This window comes from Mirounga angustirostris, unplaced genomic scaffold, assembly GCF_029215605.1.
Source record: "Mirounga angustirostris isolate CCGP_5_RB_7025 unplaced genomic scaffold, mMirAng1.0.hap1 SCAF_9, whole genome shotgun sequence".
Taxonomy (NCBI): Eukaryota; Metazoa; Chordata; class Mammalia; order Carnivora; family Phocidae; genus Mirounga; species Mirounga angustirostris.
In genome coordinates this window covers 124,149,676-124,170,682 of record NW_026991717.1, presented here as the reverse complement: position 1 = coordinate 124,170,682, position 21,007 = coordinate 124,149,676, and positions in this window count along the sequence as shown.

Sequence of the window (21,007 nt, the reverse complement as noted above, 5' to 3'; positions counted from 1 at the left end):
CTCATGGGAGTTTAAATGGCATATCCTCTTCGGAAACCAGTCAACTTCTTATCAGCTACCGATCAGCTACCCAGTAATCCAGAAAACACACCCCAACATATTTACCCAATAGAAATAAAAATGTATGTTCGTACAAAGTCTTCCTCAAGAATGCCCATAGTTGCTCCAAATGTAGGAAACAATTGAACCAACTGGAGAAAATAACTCAAATGCCCATGTACAAAGAAAAGATAGTACATAATGGGATTCTAACAGAAAGAATGATCTACTGTTATATGCATCAACATGGAGAGATTTCCAACATGTTGAGCAAAAGAAATCAGATACAAAAGATTACATACCCTATGTTCCATATGTATGAAGGTCAAAAATAAGTGAAACTATAGTTAGAGAAATCAGTAAAGTGTTACTTCAGTAGCATATGGGAAATTCTCAATGTGGAAAAAGAAATCTCCGTTAGGTAATGGTTATATAGTATATACACTTGTAAAAATTAATTCATCTGTACACATATTTTTTTTAATTCTTATGCCAAAAAACATCTCAATATAGTTAGCATTTTAAAAGTTAAGAAAATGAAGAATTAGCAAAGAGACTTAGAGGAAATAGTCAATGAAGTAGGAGATTATCATAATCGGATTATGAGGCCTGGGAACCAAGTGAAGAAATTATTTCAAGGTAGATCTATATTTAGAATAGATCACAAAAATAGTGATCTACTGTAACAACTGCTAGTGACTGTGAGCTGACCATGAGATATAGCACAATAGAAATCATTGATGATTGATTAAAAACTGTTTAGGTAGATTGTGGCCTTCAATCTTTAGCAAAAGTTCAAAAGAGGAGTTTTAAGGAGTTGCTGTAGAACAAAGAGACTTGAGTTAGTCACTGGAAAAGAAAATTTGGGCAAAAGAACTTTCTCTTCCCCAGATGGGAAAATTGATAGCTTGAAGCTCTACTGATAGAAGTAATCAAATAGAAGGAGAAAAACTGAAAATTGAACAAAGGCTGAAGGGATTTTTGAACCATGTCCCTGAGTAGGTAAGCAAGCATAAAATCTAGATTAAAAGTGAATATTTAACTCTAAAGGTGTGTGTGTGGTCGTGTGTATATGCACATGAGTATGGGTGTCAAAATAATTATACTTAGCATAGTATCTTTTTTTATATCTTAACACATATTTCTCTAAGTATCATCTATTTTATTCCAAGTTAATAATCAACTCAAGGGCCATTCTATCCTTAAAATTACTACTTTCAGCTGGCCAAGGTGCTAATGTTCCTTCACTCTTATCCAATCAAAGACCATAGGGGAACATCTACTATAATTATATATGTCAAATCATAATGTAAGGCAAAGCATTATTATTTCTATGGCTATTTGCAATCTCATATCTAAACATGACAGGAAAAGTTTTTCCCATGTTTCAATTCTGTGATTTGGGAATAAACTTAGAAGAGTTTTAGAGGGGAGGACAGCATACTTGTAGGTGCCCTTGAAATTTAACTAAAAATGGGGGTTACTGGGCTGCTTACATGTAAATCTGACTCTAAATATGAGCTGGTATCAAAAGCCTTCTTTCCAAACTTGGCAAACCACTTGGGGCTTTCTGTTTCTGTGGAAATCTAGTAAGTTGGAACATTTGGATGGGTATCCAAGTGTACTCTTAATTGCTTCTAAGAGCTCTCAACCAATCAGACACAAATGTCAGGTTGTACTTGGAGAGGCACGGAGCTAAAGCCACAGGGCTAAAGTTTAGGAAAAATGGACTTTTTGTGACTCCCAGACTCACTATTCTGAGTGATGAGCTCATTCCAACATTAGTGAGTCCTAGAATTCATCACCTTCCAAATGCTAAAATAAAATCAGGGAAATGTCATCAAGTTGTTAACCATTATTATCTATTAAAGTAGTACTACTGAAGATGAGGAAATCACCTAATAAAGCCAACCTTTCTTTATATCATCTAGAACTGTCAGGACTCCAATAAATTATAATGGACCCAACTTAAAACCAATGACCTGCATATTATACACTGAAAATCCCTCTTATCTCAGCAAGTAACCAACACCAGGCTTGTCAATTAGGATGGGAGAATGTCAAGGTTAAATATTTCTCAAAGCTTCTGAAGTCTACCTTTCAAATTTGAACCACTTGAAATGTCTGTTTATTCACTCTTGGCAAATGCACTTCCCTACTTCTAAAAAAAAGATAGATTTTACAAAGAGCTCTTATGGAGAGTATAGCAATGCAATGATGGGCTAAATAAATGTATAAAGAAAAACATATTGGGGAAAAGAAGCTTTAGAGAAGCTCCAAAGTGGCCCCATTTTAAACAGTGAAATCTCTGGCAAGTTCTCTCTCCAACTCTCAGTTTCTTTATCTAAAAATAAAGACAATAATCTCTCTCATAAATGATTATATTGACAACAAAATTAAAATAATATATTTAAAGTATCTGGAAAGAAAAAATGGTGAATAATTCAAAGATATTGTTGGTAGTAGTATTTCACACAATGTCCATTAACTCATTCAACTAATATTCAGTAAGCAGCTATTTTATATAGGCATTAAGGTAGTAGACATAGGGAACTTAATAAACAAGATGAACCACCTTTACTTTCACAGAATTTGCAGTCTAGTGGTAAGTAGAGATGATTAAAAGAACAATTACAATACAGAGTTATTTGATAAAAGAAATATGAGGCTTAATGGGTACACAGAAATACCTCATGCACAATGGTCTGGTAGGTTTGGAAATTCAGGGAATGCTACCCAAATGAAAACACCAAAACTGCCTTGCAAATGATAAGCAGAAATTAGCTAGGCTAAGTGGTATGGAAAATACCCAATGCACAAGGCAGGCTATGCAAAATCTTGGTGGTGGGGGGGGACAGAAAGCATGGTATATGTTGCTACCAAAGAACAATTCAGAATGGATGGAATGAACAAAGGGTTGAAAGAGACTCAGTGGGGATAGCCTTTGCTGCTCCTATCTGAATATATTCCTGGGAGGCTTTGGTAGGGAGGAGAAGAACAGAATCAATCCCAATGTTTTTTATGCTCATGCTATCTCCAGAAAATGAGTCAGAGACATCAAGCATTTATGACAGTGTGATCTCTTTGGCTATGTGAAACATGTACAGGAACTGGAGAGAATTAAAGGATTAAAGAGAAGAGCACAACAGTTTTAGACAGCAGTAAAGATTTAAAATACGGGAGATGAATAGTAGAAACTGAATCACACTCAGCATTTCAAACAGAAGACTGATCTGTTGAATTTGCTCATGCTCAAGATATCCAGTTCCCTTCTTCCTTCTAATAGACTGACATTTACATTTTTGCCACCTGGCTTAAATGACTCCTCCTCCATGGAGCTTTCTTCCGCCCCACACTGCAGAACTAACACGCTTTTCCAGTATGTTCTCATAGCAAATAGGACTTGAATGAGGTACATTCCTTTTATTATTGTCTATTTATATGAGTTTCTCTTTCTCAAAATGAGCTGAGGACAGAGCTAAAATCTTTATTCACATATACCTGTGGAATGATTACAAAATTAGTCTTTGATAATATTTAACTAAAGAAAATATTCTTTGGACTTCTATCCTATATACATTTAGAGTATATACATAACATCAGCGTATATACTGTCAACACAAGAAGGATGCATAGAAAGTGTTGAAGGATTCTTATAAGAAGTCTGCAGCTATCGGAGATAGGGAGCAAGATGGCGAAGGTGTAGGAGACTTGGATTTCGTCTGGTCTCAGGAATTCAGCTGGATAGGGATCAAACCATTCTAAACACCTACAAACTCAACAGGAGATCGAAGAAAAGAATAGCAACAACTCTCTGAACAGAAAAGCGACCACTTTCTGGAACTAAAGAACTAAAATCTAACCAAATTGGAATCAAAAAGGCTATTAATGAGGTGCAATAAAAAATGGGGGCGCTAACTGCTAGGATAAATGAGGCAGAAGAGAGAATCAGTGATATAGAAGACCAAATGATGGAAAATAAAGAAGCTGAGAAAAAGAGATAAACGACTACTGGATCACGAGGACAGAATTTGAGAGATAACTGATACCATAAGATGAAACAACAATAGAATAATTGGGATCCCAGAAGAAGAAGAAAGAGAGAGAGGGCCAGAAGGTATATTGGAGCAAATTATAGCAGAGAACTTCCCTAATTTGGGGAAGGAAACAGGCATCAAAATCCAGGAGGCACAGAGAACCCCTCTCAAAATCAATAAAAATAGGTCAACACCCCGACATCTAATAGTAAAACTTACAAGTCTCAGAGACAAAGAGAAAATCCTGAAAGCAGCTTGGGAGAAGAGATACGTAACCTACAATTGTAGAAACGTTAGACTGGCAAAAGACCTATCCACAGAGACCTGGCAGGCTAGAAAGGACTGGCATGATATATTCAGAGCACTAAATGAGAAAAATATGCAGCCAAGAATACTATATCCAGCTAGGCTGTCATTGAAAATAGAAGGAGAGATAAAAACCTTCTAGGACAAACAAAAAATAAAGGAATTTGCAAACATGAAACCAGCCCTACAAGAAATATTGAAAGGGGTCCTCTAAGCAAAGAGAGAGCCTAGGGGCACCTGGGTGGTTCAGTCGTTAGGCGGCTGCCTTTGGCTCAGGTCATGATCCCAGGGTCCTGGGATCGACCCCGCATGGGGCTCCCTGCTCAGCAGGAAGCCTGCTTCTCCCTCTCCCACTCCCCCTGCTTGTGTTCCCTCTCTCGCTATGTCTGTCTGTCAAATAAATGAAATCTTAAAAAAAAAAAAAAGAGAGAGAGAGAGAGCCTAAAAGCAACATAGACCAGAAAGGAACACAGACAATATACAGTAACAGTCATCTTACAGGCAATACAATGGCACTAAATTCATATCTTTCAATAGTTATCCTGAATGTAAATGGGCTAAAGACCCCAATCAAAAGACACAGGGTATCAGATTGGATTAAAAAACAAGACCCATTGATATGCTGTCTGCAAGAGACTCATTTTACACCCAAAGACAGCCCCAGATTGAAAATGAGGGGGTGGAAAACCATTTACCATGCTAATGGACACCAAAAGAAAGCTGGGGTGGCAATCCTTATATCAGACAAATTAGATTTTAAACCAAAGACTGTAATAAGAGATGAGGAAGGACACTATATCCTACTTAAAGGGTCTATCCAACAAGAAGATCTAACAATTGTAAATATCTATGCCCCTAACATGGGAGCAGCCAATTATACAAGGCAATTAATAACAAAAGCAAAGAAACACATAGACAACAATACAATAATAGTGGGGGACTTTAACATCCCCCTCACTGAAATGGACAGATCATCTAAGCAAAAGATCAACAAGGAAATAAAGACTTATTAAATGACACACTGGACCAAATGGACTTCAAAGATATATTCAGAACATTCTGTCCCAAAGCAACAGAATACACATTCTTCTCTAGTGCCCATGGAACATTCTCCAGAACAGATCACATCCTAGGTCACAAATCAGGTCTCAAATGGTACCAAAAGATTGGGATCATTTCCTATTTTCAGACCACAATGCTTTGAAACTAGAACTCAATCACAAGAGGAAAGTTGGAAAGAACGCAAATACATGGAGGCTAAAGAGCATCCTACTAAAGAATGAATGGGCCAACCAGGAAATTAAAGAAGAATTTAAAAAATTCATGGAAACCAATGAAAATGAAAACACAACTATTCAAAATCTTTGGGATGCAGCAAAGGCAGTCCTAAGAGGGAAGTATATAGCAATACAAGCCTTTCTCAAGAAACAAGAAAGGTCTCAAGTACACAACCTAACCCTAAACCTAAAGGAGCTGGAGAAAGAACAGCAAATAAAGCCTAAACCCAGCAGGGGAAGAGAAATAATAAAGATCAGAGCAGACATCAATGAAATAGAAACCAAAAGAACAGAAGAACAGATCAACAAAACTAGGAGCTGGTTCTTTGAAAGAATTAACAAGATTGATAAACCCCTGGCCAGACTTATCAAAAAGAAAAATGACCCAAATCAACAAAATCATGAATGAAAAAGGAGAGATCACAACCAACACCAAAGAAACACAAACAATTATAAGAACATATTATGAGCAACTATATGCCAGCAAATTAGACAATCTAGAAGAAATGGATGCATTCCTAGAGATGTATAACTAACAAAACTGAACCAGGAAGAAATAGAAAACCTGAACAGACCTATAACCACTAAGGAAATTGAAGCAGTCATCAAAAATCTCCCAACAAACAAAAGCCCAGGGCCAGATGGCTTCCCAGGGGAATTCTACCAAACATTTAAAGAAGAATTAATACCTATTCTTCTGAAACTGTTTCAAAAAATAGAAATGGAAGGAAAACTTCCAAACTCGTTTTATGAGGCCACCATTACCTTGATCCCAAGACCAGACAAAGACCCCATCAAAAAGGAGAATTACAGATCAATATCCTTGATGAACATGGATGCAAAAATTCTCAGCAAAGTACTAGCCAATAAGATCCAACAGTAAATTAAAAGGATTATTCACCACGACCAAGTGGGATTTATCCCTGGGTTGCAAGGTTGATTCAACACCTGCAAATCAATCAACGTGATACAATACATTAACAAAAGAAAGAACAAGAATCATATGATCCTCTCAATAGATGCAGAAAAAGCATTTGACAAAGTACAGCATCCTTTCTTAATCAAAACTCTTCAGAGTATAGGGATCGAGGGTACATACCTCAATATCATAAAAGCCATTTATGAAAAACCTACAGCGAATATCATTCTCAATGGGAAAAAACTGAGAGCTTCCCCCTAAGGTCAGGAATGCAACAGGGATGTCCACTATCACCACTCCTATTCAACATAGTATTGGAAGTCCTAGCCACAGCAATCAGACAACAAAAAGAAATCAAAGGCATCCAAATCGGCAAAGAAGTCAAACTCTCACTCTTTGCAGATATGACACTTTATGTGGAAAACCCAAAAGACTCCACCCCAAAACTACTAGAACTCATACAGGAATTCAGTAAAGTGGCAGGATATAAAATCAATCCACAGAAATCAGTGGCATTCCTATAACCAACAACAAGATAGAAGAAAGAGAAATTAAGGAGTCGATCCCATTTACAATTGCACCCAAAACCGTAAGATACCCAGGAATAAATCTAACCAAAGAGGCAAAGGATCTGTACTCAGAAAACTATAAAATACTCATGAAACAAATTGAGGAAGACATAAAGAAATGGAAAAACGTCCCATGCTCATCGATTGGAAGAACAAATATTGTGAAGATGTCAATGCTACCTAGAGCAATCTATACATTCAATGCAATCCCCATCAAAATACCATCCACTTTTTTCAAAGAAATGGAACAAATAATCCTAAAATTTGTATGGAACCAGAAAAGACCCCGAATAGCCAGAGGAATGTTGAAAAAGAAAAGCAAAGCTGGCGGCATCACAATTCTGGACTTCCAGCTCTATTACAAAGCTGTCATCATCAAGACAGTATGGTACTGGCACAAAAACAGACACATAGATCAATGAAACAGAATAGAGAGCCCAGAAATAGACCCTCAACTCTATGGTCAACTAATCTTTGACAAAGCAGGAAAAAAGGTCCAATGGGGAAAAGACAGTCTCTTCAACAAATGGTGTTAGCAAAATTGGACAGCCACATGCAGAAGAATGAAACTGGACCATTTCCTTACACCACACACAAAAATAGACTCCAAATGGTTGAAAGACCTCAATGTGAGACAGGAGTCCATCAAAATCCTAAAGGAGAACATAGGCATCAACCTCTTTGACCTCAGCTGCAGCAACTTCTTCCTAGAAATATCGCCAAAGGCAAAGGAAGCAAGGGCAAAAATGAACTATTGGGACTTCATCAAGATAAAAAGCTTTTGCACAGCAAAAGAAACAGTCAACAAAAACAAAAGACAACCGACAGAATGGGAGAAGATATTTGCAAATGATAGATAAAGGGCTAGTATCCAAAATCTATAAAGAACTTATCAAACTCAACACCCAAAGAACAAAGAATCCAATCAAGAAATGCGCAGAAGACATGAACAGACATTTTTCCAAAGAAGACATCCAAATGGCCAACAGACACATGAAAAAGTGCTCAACATCACTCGGCATCAGGGAAATCCAAATCAAAACCTCAATAAGATACCACCTCACACCAGTCAGAATGGCTAAAATTAACAAGTCAGGAGACAACAGATGTTGGCAGGGATCCGGAGAAAGGGGAACCCTCCTACACTGTTGGTGGGAATGTAAGCTGGTGCAACCGCTCTGGAAAAGAATATGGAGGTTCCTCAAAAAGTTGAAAATAGAGCTACCATACGATTCAGCAATTGCACTACTGGGTATTTACCCCAAAGATACAAAAGTAGGGATCTGAAGGGGTACGTGCATCCCGATGTTTATAGCAGCAATGTCCACAATAGCCAAACTGTGGAAAGAGCCAAGATGTCCATTGACAGATGAATGGATAAAGAAGATGTGGTATATATATACAATGAAATATTATGCAGCCATCAAAAAGGAATGGGATCTTGCCATTTGCAATGACGTGGATGGAACTGGAGGGTGTTATGCTGAGTGAAATAAGTCAATCAGAGAAAGACATGTATCATATGACCTCACTGATATGAGGATTTCTTAATCTCAGGAAACAAACTGAGGGTTGCTGGAGTGGGGGGTGGGGTGGGAGGGATGGGGTGGCTGGGTGATAGACATTGGGGAGGGTATGTGCTATGGTGAGTGCTGTGAATTGTGCAAGACTGTTGAATCACAGATCTGTACCTCTGAAACAAATAATGCAATATATGTTAAGAAAAAAAAAAAGAATAAGATCGTAGGAGGGGAAGAATGAAGGGGGAGAAATCGGAGGGGGAGAAGAACCATGAGAGATGATGGACTCTGAGAAACAAACTGAAGGTTCTACAGGGGAGGAGGGTGGGGAGGTGGGTTAGCCTGGTGATGGGTATTAAAGAGGGCACATACTGAATGGAGCACTGGGTGTTATGCACAAACAATGAATCATGGAACACTACATCAAAAACTAATGATGTAATGTATGGTGGTTAACAGAACAATAAGAAAAGTAAAAAAAAAAAAAAAAAAAGCTAATGACTGGGCTATCTTCCAAATGGTGTTTGCTAAGTTATTGCTTGAAATTTGAACACATTTACTCCTAGAAATAATGGCATAGGGGAAATTAGTTTGCCAGGGAAGCCTATTTAACTAAAACAAGTTAAGTAAGCCCCATACCCTTATCTAACTTAACATTTTTATTATAATTTCTGAGGGGGAAAATAGAACCCAGGTTCCAACAGAAGAGGTCAGGAATAATTTTCATGTACCCTTCTCTCTCCTGCATTAAAAGACTCAACCTTTTCATAACACAGAATGAACAGACTTCCCCTTCATCTATACCAACTGGATTCCAGAGATGGAACAGCCATGTTTTCTGAATCAAAAGTCAGGATACATAGTGTTCCCAGGACATGATAAGTGGACAAAATATTTGAAATTCAATGGTTTCTGTTTATAATGGAGCTTCAGAGGAGGTAAGGGCATAGGGCAGGAAATGGAGAAGGATAATAGCAATTAGAAGAGAGTAGCAAGGGTTGTTTTTCATGAGATAAAAACTCCTAACAAGTCAGGAACTCGTAACAAGTACTATTAAAGTTTGGTGAAGGTTAATCCCTAGGATGGAAATGATAGCTGTGGCTCCCAGTAGAGGGAGCAACCTCTCAAGTATTGGTGCCCAGACCTTCCTTGGGCAGGCAACATCATTCCATAGCTTCCTTCATCCATTGGTAGCAGTGGTGGTGGTTCCTCTGGTAACATCTGTGTGAGGCACAGAAATGGCAGCAACTGTTTGCTTACATAAATTGAAAGCTAACAGATTAGGTATTACTAAGAAAACATCAAGCATTTCTTTTATATCTTCCTAATTATTTTCTTAAATTTGCCCATTCCATTTTTTTTCCAGTAGCTTAGAAAGTGCTTACTATGTGGTAGAACATTTTGGAGGGAAACTTGTGTTATGAATTTTTAACAGAAAAGTTGTTTAACAGTTAATCTGCATATAAAAGAAAACAACTGGCCAGTTCATGTTCAGTCAAAAGGTACAAAAATAATCTGAAAAGAAATTCAAATGATCATCATTTAATGTAGAGATCAATATTCAAAGCTTAACATTACAACTTTGACAAAAATCCAAAACTCTAACACAATGAACATTAAAACAGTCAAATATTGCTTTCATTAGCTTACACTGCCAAGGATTCCTGTGAGGCATACTTGGTTGGCTAAGAAACTGCTGAAATTTGAGGCTGGGCAGATGACAGAGTAAGAGGACCTTAAGTTCACCTCATCCTACAGATACAACTAGATAACACATCAGTGTAAATAACCCAGAAAACAACACAAAGACTGGCAGCAGAACACATTCTACAACTAAAGGTACAGAAGAGGCCACATTGAAGAGGGTAGGGAGGGCAAAGATGTGGTGGGAAGTGAAATGTATTGTGGTATACACAGGTGGGAGGGAGCCAGGGGCACAGAGAAGGGCAAGAAACAGACTATTACTCTGGAAAACCTGTATGAGGAAGACAAATCCCTGTAATATTTGGGGTTGAGAGCAAGAAGGGCCTAATTTCATGAGTTCTTACAACCAGAGAGACTTACAGCCTAGAATTGTAAAAATCAGTGGACTCACTCTGAGAAAGACAAGAGGGTGATAGGAAACTTATTCCTCGTCCTTAAAGAGATAACATGACAAGCCAGCAGAGATACAGCATAGAAGCAGTAGTTTAAAAAATACCTAGAGCATATGGGAGGGAGAGTAGCTGACTCATTTCGGATCCTGTCCCTGGGGGGGGACTCCTCCAGGAACAAAGGAGCTGGCAGGAACCATTTTCCTCCCCCATCCCACAGCATCAACACGTGGCCACCTGCAAAATCAGTGCAGAGTCATGCTCACCAGCTAACTTGCTAACACCAAGATCTACACCCCCATACTTTGGTGGATCCACCCTTCCAAGTCATGCTTGCCTCAGTCTAGGTGCTGAGACCTGTGCAAACCTTGCCAACACCATATCTCCTGACCTGTGCATTTTGAGGGGTCTCGCTCCCAGTGGCAGTGGGCCCTGTGGAAGCCCAAAGCACACCTTGTTAAAACTGTGCCCCTCTCCAGCCAACCCCAGTCCCTGCAACAACATGTTTCCCTTTGCAAGCAGACCAGTGTGCACCTTGTTAAAACTGTGTGCCCCACCCTGGCTGGAGAACAAACACTGCTCACAATGGGCAAAGAGAGCTTCTGCAGATCACTGGACTGAAGGAAAAAGCAGCCAGGACAAAACAGATCACATAGGCGATACCTCCTGAAGCACCAGATTCTGGGGAACAGGGGACACTGCACTAGAGGGCACAAGACCTCTTCTTTATAAGCCCATTACCTTTAAGAGCAAGAGATGTAGCTGACCTTTCTAACACACAGAAAGACAGACTTAGACAAAATGAGGAGACAGAAGCATATGTCCCAAATGAAATAATGGGGCAAAACCACAGCAAGAGAACTAAGTGAAATGGATATAAGTAATATGCCTTATAGAGAATTTAAAGTAATGATTATAAGATACTTACTAGACTTGAGAAAAGAATGGAGGACATTGGTGAGACCCTTAGAGATTAAAAAAAAAAAAGAACCAATCAGAGATGAAGAATACAATAAATGAAATTAAAAATACACTAGATGGAATAAATAGGATAGAGGAAGCAGAGGAATAAACTAGCAACCTGGAAGACAGAGTAATGGAAAGTAATCAGGCTGAGCAGGTGAGAAAAAAATTATGCAAAATGAGAATAAAGATAGGGAACTCTGTGACACTATCAGGCATAACAACATTTGCATTATAGAGACCCCAAAAGAAGAAGAGAAAGAAATGGGGGCAGAATTTGAAAAAATAGCTGAAAACTTCCTTAATCTGGGGAAGGAAAGATACCCAGATCCTGGAGGCACATAGACCACCAGACAAAAGTCAACCCGAAGAGGTGATAAAGACAGAATTTTAAAAGCAGCAAGAAGAAGAATGTTATATACAAAGGGAAACCCCTAAGGCTATCAGCTGATTTTTCAGCAGAAACTTTGCAGGCCAGAAGAGAGTGGCATAATATATTCAAAGGGCTGAAAGCAAAAAATATGCAGCCAAGAATACTCTGCCCAGAAAGGCTATCATTCAGAAGAGGAGAGATAAAGAGTTTCTCAGACAAACAAAAACTAAAGGAGTTCATGACCACTAAACCAGCCCTACAGAAATATTAAAGGGGACTTTGAGTGGAAACGAGAGACCAAAAGTGACAGTACGAATGTAGGAAACACAAAAGCAGTAAAAATAAGTGTATCTGTAAAAATCAGTCAAGGGATTCACACACACATACACACACACACACGATTTAAAATATGATATCATATACCAAAAACATGGGGGGAGAGGAGTAAAGAATGGGTTCAAACTTAAGTGACCATCAACTTAACATAGACCGCTATATACAGAAGATGTATGTACAACCCTTATAGTAGCCATAAATCAAAAACCAGTAATAGAGATGCAAAGTATAAAGAGAAAGGAATCCAAGTATATCACCAAAGAAAGCCAGTAGACCATGAAAGACAGCAAGGATCAGAGAAAAATTACAAAACAGCCACAAAATAAGTATGAAAATGGCAATACAAATCAATAATTACTTTGAATGTAAATGGACTACACACTCCAATCAAAGAAATAGGGTGATGGAACAGATTAAAAAAAAAAAGGCCCATCCATATGTTGCCTACAAGAGACTCATTTCAGACCTAAAGATACCTGCAGATTGCAAGTGAAGGGATAGAGAAACATTTATCAAGCAAATGAATGTCAAAAGAAAGCTGAAGTAGCAGTACTTAGACAAAAGAAGTCTTTATTTTTTTTTTTAAGATTTTTTATTTATTTGAGAGAGAGAAAGAATGAGAGACAGAGAGCATGAGAGGGAGGAGGGTCAGAGGGAGAAGCAAACTCCCCGCCAAGCAGGGAGCCCGACGCGGGACTCGATCCCGGGACTCCAGGATCATGACCTGAGCCGAAGGCAGTCACTTAACCAACTGAGCCACCCAGGCGCCCCGACAAAAGAAGTCTTTAAAACAAAGCCTGTAATGGGGCACCTGGGTGGCTCAGTCAGTTAAGTGTCTGCCTTCAGTTCAGGTCATGATTCCTGAGTCCTGGAATCGACTCCCACATCAGGCTCCCTTTTAGCAGGGAGTCTGCTTCTCCCTCTGCCCCTCACCCCTCTCTGGCTCTCTCTCTCTCTCTCTCTCAAGTAAATAATTAAAATTTAAATAAATAATAAATAAATAAAACAAAACCTGTAACAAAAGACAAAGAAGGACACTATATAATAATAAAGGGGACAATCCAACAAGAAGATGTAATAATTGTAAATACTTATGCACCCAACGTAGGAACACCCAAATACATAAAACAGTTAATAACAAACATAAATTAATCTACAGTAATATAATTATAGTAGTGGATTTAACATCCCACTCACATCAATGGACAGATCATCCAAACAGAAAATCAACAAGGAAACAGTGGTTTTGAATGACACACTGAATCAAATGGATTTAACAGGTATATTCAGAACATTCCACCCTAAAACAGCAGGATACACATTATGTTCAAGTGCACACGGAACATTCTCCAGAACAGATCATATATTAGGCCACAAGCAACTCTCAACAAAATCAAAAAGATCTAGGTCATACCATGCATCTTATCTGACCACAACACTAAGAAACAAGAAATCAACCACAAGAAAAAGTCTGGACAGAGCACAAACACATGGAGATTAAATAACATGCTACCAAACAATGAATGGGTCAACCAAGAAATCAAAGAAGAAATAAAAAAATACATGAAGAAAAAGGCAAATGAAAACACAATAGCCCCAAATTTCTGGGATGCAGGAAAATCAGTTCTAAGAAGAAAGTTTATAGCAATACTTCAAGAAGCAAGAAAAATTTCAAACAACCTAACTTTACAACTAAAGGAGCTAGAAAGAGAGCAAACAAAATCCCCAAACCAGTAGAAGGAAGAAAATAATAAGGATTAGAGGAGAAATAAATGATATAGAAAACAAACAAAAAAGATCAATGAAACCAGGAACTGATTCTTTGAGATCAACAAAATTGATAAATATTTAGCCAGACTCATAAAAAAAAAATAATTACTCAAAATCACAAATGAAAGAGGAGAAATAACACCACACCATAAAAATACAATCATAAGAGAATATTATGAAAAACCATATGCCAACAAATTTGACACCTAGAGGAAACGTGTAAATTCCTAGAAACCTATGACCTATCATGACTGAAGCAGAAAGAAATAGAAAATTTGAAAAGACCAATTACCAGCAAGGACATTGACCTAGTAATCAAAAAACTCCCAACCAACAGAAGTTCAGAACCAGACAGTTTCACAGCTGAATTCTACCAAACATTTAAAGAAGAGTAATGCCGATTCTACTCAAACTATTCCAAAAACTAGAAGGAAAACTTCCAACTCATTGTATGAGGCAAGTACTACCCTAATGCCAAAATGACTAAAAACACACCACTAACAAAAAGAATTACAGGTCAATATCTCTGATGAAGATAGATGCAAAAATCCTCAACAAAATACTAGCAAACTGAATCCAACACTACATTAAAAAATATCATTTATCATGATCATATAAGATTTATTCCCAGGATGCAAGGGTGGTTCAATATTCATAAATCAATCAACATAATAACATCACATCAGTAAGAGGATAAAAACCATATGATCATTTCAATAGATGCAGAATAGGCATTTGAGAAAGGACAACACCCATTCATGATAAAAGCCCTCAACAAAGTATGTTTATGGGAACATACCTCAATGTAATACGGGTCTTATAGGAAAAACCCATAGCCAACATCATATTCAATGGTGAAAAACAGAGTTTTCCCCCTAAAGTCAGGAAGAACAAAAGGATGTTCACTCTTACCACTTTAATTTACCATAGTACTGGAAGTCCTAGCTACAACAATTAGGCAACATAAAAAATAAATAAATAAAAGGCATCCAAATTGGTAAGGAAGAAGTAAAACAGTATTTGCAGATGACATGATACTATATACAGAAAACCCCAAAGACTCCACCAAAAACTACTAGAAGTGATCAATGAATTCAGTAAGGTTGCAGGATACAAAATCAATGTGTTTTTCTGTACACTAATAATGCAGCAGAAAAGAAATTAAGAAAACAATCCCATTTACAACTGCACTAAAAAAAAATAAGATTCCTAACCAAAGAGGTAAAAGACCTATACTCTGAAAACTATGAAACACTGATAAAGAAATTGAAGACAGCACAAAGAAATGGAAGGACATTCCATGCTCATGGATTGGAAAAACAAATACTGTTAAGATGTCTGTATTAACCAAAGCAATCTACACATTTGATGAGATCTCTATCAAAATACAATCAGCATTTTTCACAAAGTTAGAACAATCCTTAAATTTGTATGAAACCACGGAAGACCCCAAATAGCCAGAGTAATTTTGAAAAAGAAAAGCAAAGCTGGAGGTATCACAATTCCAGACTTCGAGTTATGTAACAAAGCTGTAGTAATCAAAACAGTATGTACTGGCACAAAAACAGACACATAGACCAATAGAACAGAATAAATAGAAAGCCCCAAAACAGGGGCACCTGGGTGGCTTGTTGGTTAAGCATTGGATTCTTGATTTCAGCTCAGGTCATGATCTCAGGGTCATGATATTGAGGCCCACATCAGGCTCCGTGCTCAGCGGGGAGTCTACTTGAGATTCTCTCTTTCCCTCTCCTTCTGCACCTCCCCCTTCTAAAATAATAAATGGGTAAATCTTAAAAAAAAGAAACTCCCCCAAAATAAACCCACAGTTATATGATCAATTAATCTTCAACAAAGGATGCAAGAATATCCAATGAGAAAAAGACAGTTTCTTCAACAAATTGTGTTGGGAAAACTGGTCAGCTACATGCAAAAGAATGAAACTGGACCACTTTCTTACACCATACACAAACACAAAATGGATTAAAAACCTAAGTGTGAGACCTAAAACTATAAAAATCCTAGAAGAGTGCACAGGCAGTAATTTCTGACATTGATCATAGCAACATCTTTCTAAATAGGTCTCCTGAGGCAAGAGAAACAAAAGCAAAAATAAACTACTGGGACTACATCAAAATAAGAAGCTTCTGCACAGCAAAGGAAACAACCAACAGAACTAAAAGACAATCTACTGAATGGGAGAAGATATTTGCAAATGACATATCCAATAAAGGGTTAGTATCCAAAATATATAAAGAACTGATATAACACAACACCAAAAAACCCCAAATAACCTAACTAAAAAATACGCAGACGACATAAACAGACATTTTTCCAACAAAGCCATACAGATGGTCATTGGACACATGAGAAGATGCTCAACCTCACTCATCATCAGGGAAATGCAAATCAAAACCACAATGAGATATCAGAACGGCTGAAATAAAAAACACAAGAAACAGCAAGTGTTGGTAAGGATGTGGAGAAAATGGAACACTCATTCACTGTTGGTGGGAATGCAAACTGGTGCAGCAGCCACCTTAGAAGACAATATGGAAGTTCCTCAAAAAGTTAAGAATAGAACTAACCTATGATCCAGCAATTACATTACTGGGTACATACCCAAAGAATACGAAAACACTAATTTGAAGTGATATGTGCACCATAATGTTTACTGCAGCATTATTTACAATAGCCAAACTATGGAAGCAGCCCAAGTGTCTACTAATAATTGTATATAATGGAATAATATTCATCCATAAAAAAGAATGAAATCTTGCCATTTGCAACAATATGGATGGAGAAAGAGAGTATAATGCTAAGCGAAATAAGTCAGAGGAAGACAAACACCACATCTGATTTCACCCATCTGTGGAATTTAAGAAACAAAACAAAGGAGCAAAGGGGGAGAAAAAAACAAAGACAGACCAAGAACTATAAGACTATAAAAAACAGGCTGATGGTTACCAGAGGGGAGGTGGATGGGGGGCATGGGCTAAATAGGGAAGGGGATGAAGAATACACTTGTCTTAATGGGCTCTGAGTAGTATATGGAAGTGTTGAATCACTATATTGTACACCTGAGACTAATGTAACACTGTATGTTAACTACACTGGAATTAAAATTTTTAAAATCTAAAAGAAAATCGCTGAAATTCAATGAAATGTGAATGCAAATGCTGTGCAAGCCCCTCACAGAGAAGACGCCTTCTGCTTTTTTTTTTTTTTTAAGATTTTATTTATTTATTTGACAGAGACAGAGCAAGAGAGGGAACACAAGCAAGGGGAGTGGGAGAGGGAGAAGCAGGCTTCCCGTGGAGCAGGGAGCCCGATGCGGGGCTCGATCCCAGGACCCTGAGATCATGACCCGAGCCGAAGGCAGACGCTTAACGACTGGGCCACCCAGGCACCCCAAGAGCCTTCTTCTTAAAAACAGTATTTATAGCTAACTAGAACAGTATGCAAGGAGGCACAGTGGTTACAAGTCACCACCTAGGGCAGCTCCTCCCAACCACCACTTACTAGCAGTCAAAGTGTCTACACCAATAAATCAACTATTTCTTTTTCATGTCTTAGAATTGATCTAAGCTTTGGTCTATCTGCTCCTTTGACCACTATATGTTTTTAAACTCTCCTATATCATCCATTGCTTCACTGCTACCTGGATTTTCTCCAGATTCTCTTACCCTTTAAGTGACAATGAGGCTCTATCACTGCAGATTTTTTTATCTGAATTTTTCAGAACTTTTAGAAAGAGAGAGGAATCAGAAAAGCTTCTTAAATTTCACAGACGTTTCTTGTTTTACGTGTGTAGTGTTAAAAAAATTTAGTGATTTTTGCAGAGATGTGGCTCTGTTCCTCTCCCTCCTCATTTTGGTCTCAGCCATCTCCTGCCTTCATCTCTCCTGGCCCTATGCTGGCTTGATTTTGACTCCACTCAAGGGCAGTTTCTCCTCAGTGTAGGACCCCTGTCCTAGAAAGTCACCCAGCAAGTTAACTGAGAGGACCTAGACTGTTCTAGCCTCTTCATCCTTCTTAATGCAGACCTTTGCTCTCATCCAGCAGTGGAGAGGGCAGACCCTTTCTTTCAGAACTACTGTTGTAAAATTGTGTTATTCAGTGCTCTCTTCCACTCCTTCTCGCAAGCACAGGCTACTCGTATACACATGGGTTGTCTTTACTCCGTTGTATTTATGTAGCTGATGTGCAGGGCACCCAGCTCCAAGGGTCCCAAACAGACCTTGAGCTCAAAATTACACTACGCCAAAGTGATAAATTTGGAGGTACATATTCTGGTCCCTCGCCCCTGCCCTAGCATTCATAGGACTGGCTCCTTTCTATCCAGAACCAGTTTCAATGTTGGCTCCTGATGCCCCTGAAGGAACATCGCTTGTTCATCTCTTGATAGTGGTAACCTCTCCTACTTGCTTTGCAGAGTTTTCACTCTCAGTAATTACCTTGCATATATATTTAGTTCCTTATTGTCTAGCTGCTTCATGAAAGTAGAGAAAGTGTGTGTATTATTCACATCCCTGTCTGCCATTACCAGAAAAGACCTGGCACATTACAGAGGTTCAATAAATACACATAGTTAAATCAATAAGTGAATAAATCGCCACAAAACCACTGGTTGTTTAATTATCCTGATCTCTCAGTGAAATGCTTAGGGCCAAACACCACACCTCCCACTACATAATGAAAAGTTATTTCTGTTCTTATCCCTTGTTCCTCTCTCCTTTCAGTTTTTAAAATCAACCTTGCTTAGACAATCACAGGGCTACAACAAGGGACTGAAGGAAGGCCAAAGGACAAAATCTGTGATGACTTTAGTTCCATGGGGGGAAAAATAAAAATGGACTGTCTTCAGAATTTGCTGAACAGATGTCAACTCCATTTGCTACTTCACAAATCATTGTAAAGGATAATTGGATTTCATTGCTCCTCAAACAAGGTGACACAAAGAAAGATGAAACTGCTTTCCAAAGAGGGTTTTTTTTTTTTTTCATAGCAAACAGCTGAGAATTGTTACTTGAGAAGTCACTATCAGATTAAGGACCATAATATCAGGGCTAAATCTGGAAGAGAATTTGGGAAATCTCCACAGCCTGGCCAGCAAGAAAGGGGATCTTGGGGAAGAGCAAAAAGGAACTCTCTATATATCTGCTGAGTAATTTGTATCATGAATATAAAGGAAATAAAAGCAGTCCTCTACTTTCTTATAAAACAGGTTTCTGAAAATGCACTCGAAAGTCCAGTGCCTAAAGGCTAAATAGAAAAGTATGTTTGAAAGAGGATGGTAGGTAGAGTAGAGGCTATTTTCCAAGATTGCCTATCAGTGTAACGAAATTCTTATTTACTCCTGGGGCTGCTCCCTACCTCCTTGTTTCCTGGCAACCTGGCATATAAGAAATAATCTGCGAAGGCCAGGGCCCTCACCCAGGTAAATATTTATGTGTTCCCATGGGGGTGGCCATTTCTAATAGCTGAGGGCAGCAACCATCACCCCAACCACAAACAGCTGCTACTTCAGTGAAGACTCCCCCTGTGCAACTGGGCAATAGTTCACAACCGTGATTATTCCACTAATCTTAAAAAACAACAACTCATTTTTACTATGTGAAAGGAATTTCAATTGTGAAAATGCGTAGTGGGAAAAATATAAACCATGCAGAAGTTGAACCCTTATAGTAAAAAGTAAAGTATACTTATTGAGTCTTTAGATAGGAAATATGATATATATCAAAGAATAAGATGTTCTTTCTTAAAACTTGATATCTGGGGGAAAAAAAAAGATGAATCAAAAAACAGACTCGTAAATATAGAGAATATTACCAGAAGGGAGGTGGGTGGGGGGATGAGTGAAATAGGTGATGGAGATTAAGAGTAAACTTAATACACTTAACTTGATGAGCACTGAGTACTATATGGAAAGGTTGAATCACTATATTGTACACCTGAAACTAATATAACACTATACGTTAACTGGATTTAAAAAAAAACAAACTTGGTATCTGAAGTGGGTCTGTAAATGAACTAAGCATGAGGCCTAACATTTTTATTCTGTTAACTTTAGAAAACCATTTTCCCAGAAGCATTAATGTGTTCTATTATGTCCAAAACAGTTTACAAAATATAACTGGATTCTCATTCCGGAGCAATGTCTAAGGCCATTTTTGGTGTCATGATCATGGGAAGGGAGGATGCTAGCATCTAGTGGGTATTGGCAAGAAATGCTGCTAAACATCCTGTATGCATAGGACGGTACCCCACCAAGAAGAATTATCTGTTCCAAAACGTTAATAGTGCCAAGATTAAGAAACTCTGCTCTAGACTTAAGGAGATAGGTAAATGACAGATAATTTTCATTTGTTAAAGAAGTAAAAACAAAAACTTTTAATTTTTTTTTTAAGATTTTATTTATTCATTTGACAGAGAAAGACACCGTGAGAGAGGGAATACAAGCAGGGGGAGTGGGAGAGGGAGAAGCAGGCTCCCCGCGGAATAGGGAGCCCGATGCGGGGCTTGATCCCAGGACCCTGAGATCGTGACCCGAGCCGAAGGCAGACGCTTAACGACTGAGCCACCCAGGTGCCCCCCAAAACTTTTTTTAAAGCCTCAAGCAGAATGCCAAGTAATATATTATTAGAATATTAACACTGTCAAAAGCTGGAAGAAAAATGCTCAAATGCACAACTTGGCATATTTTACTCCAGAAGTTTTCCACATTCATATGCCAAAAGCAATTACCATATTGCTGATTGCTAATTAGACTGGCACAGGTTTCAACTTAATACAGATGGCAACT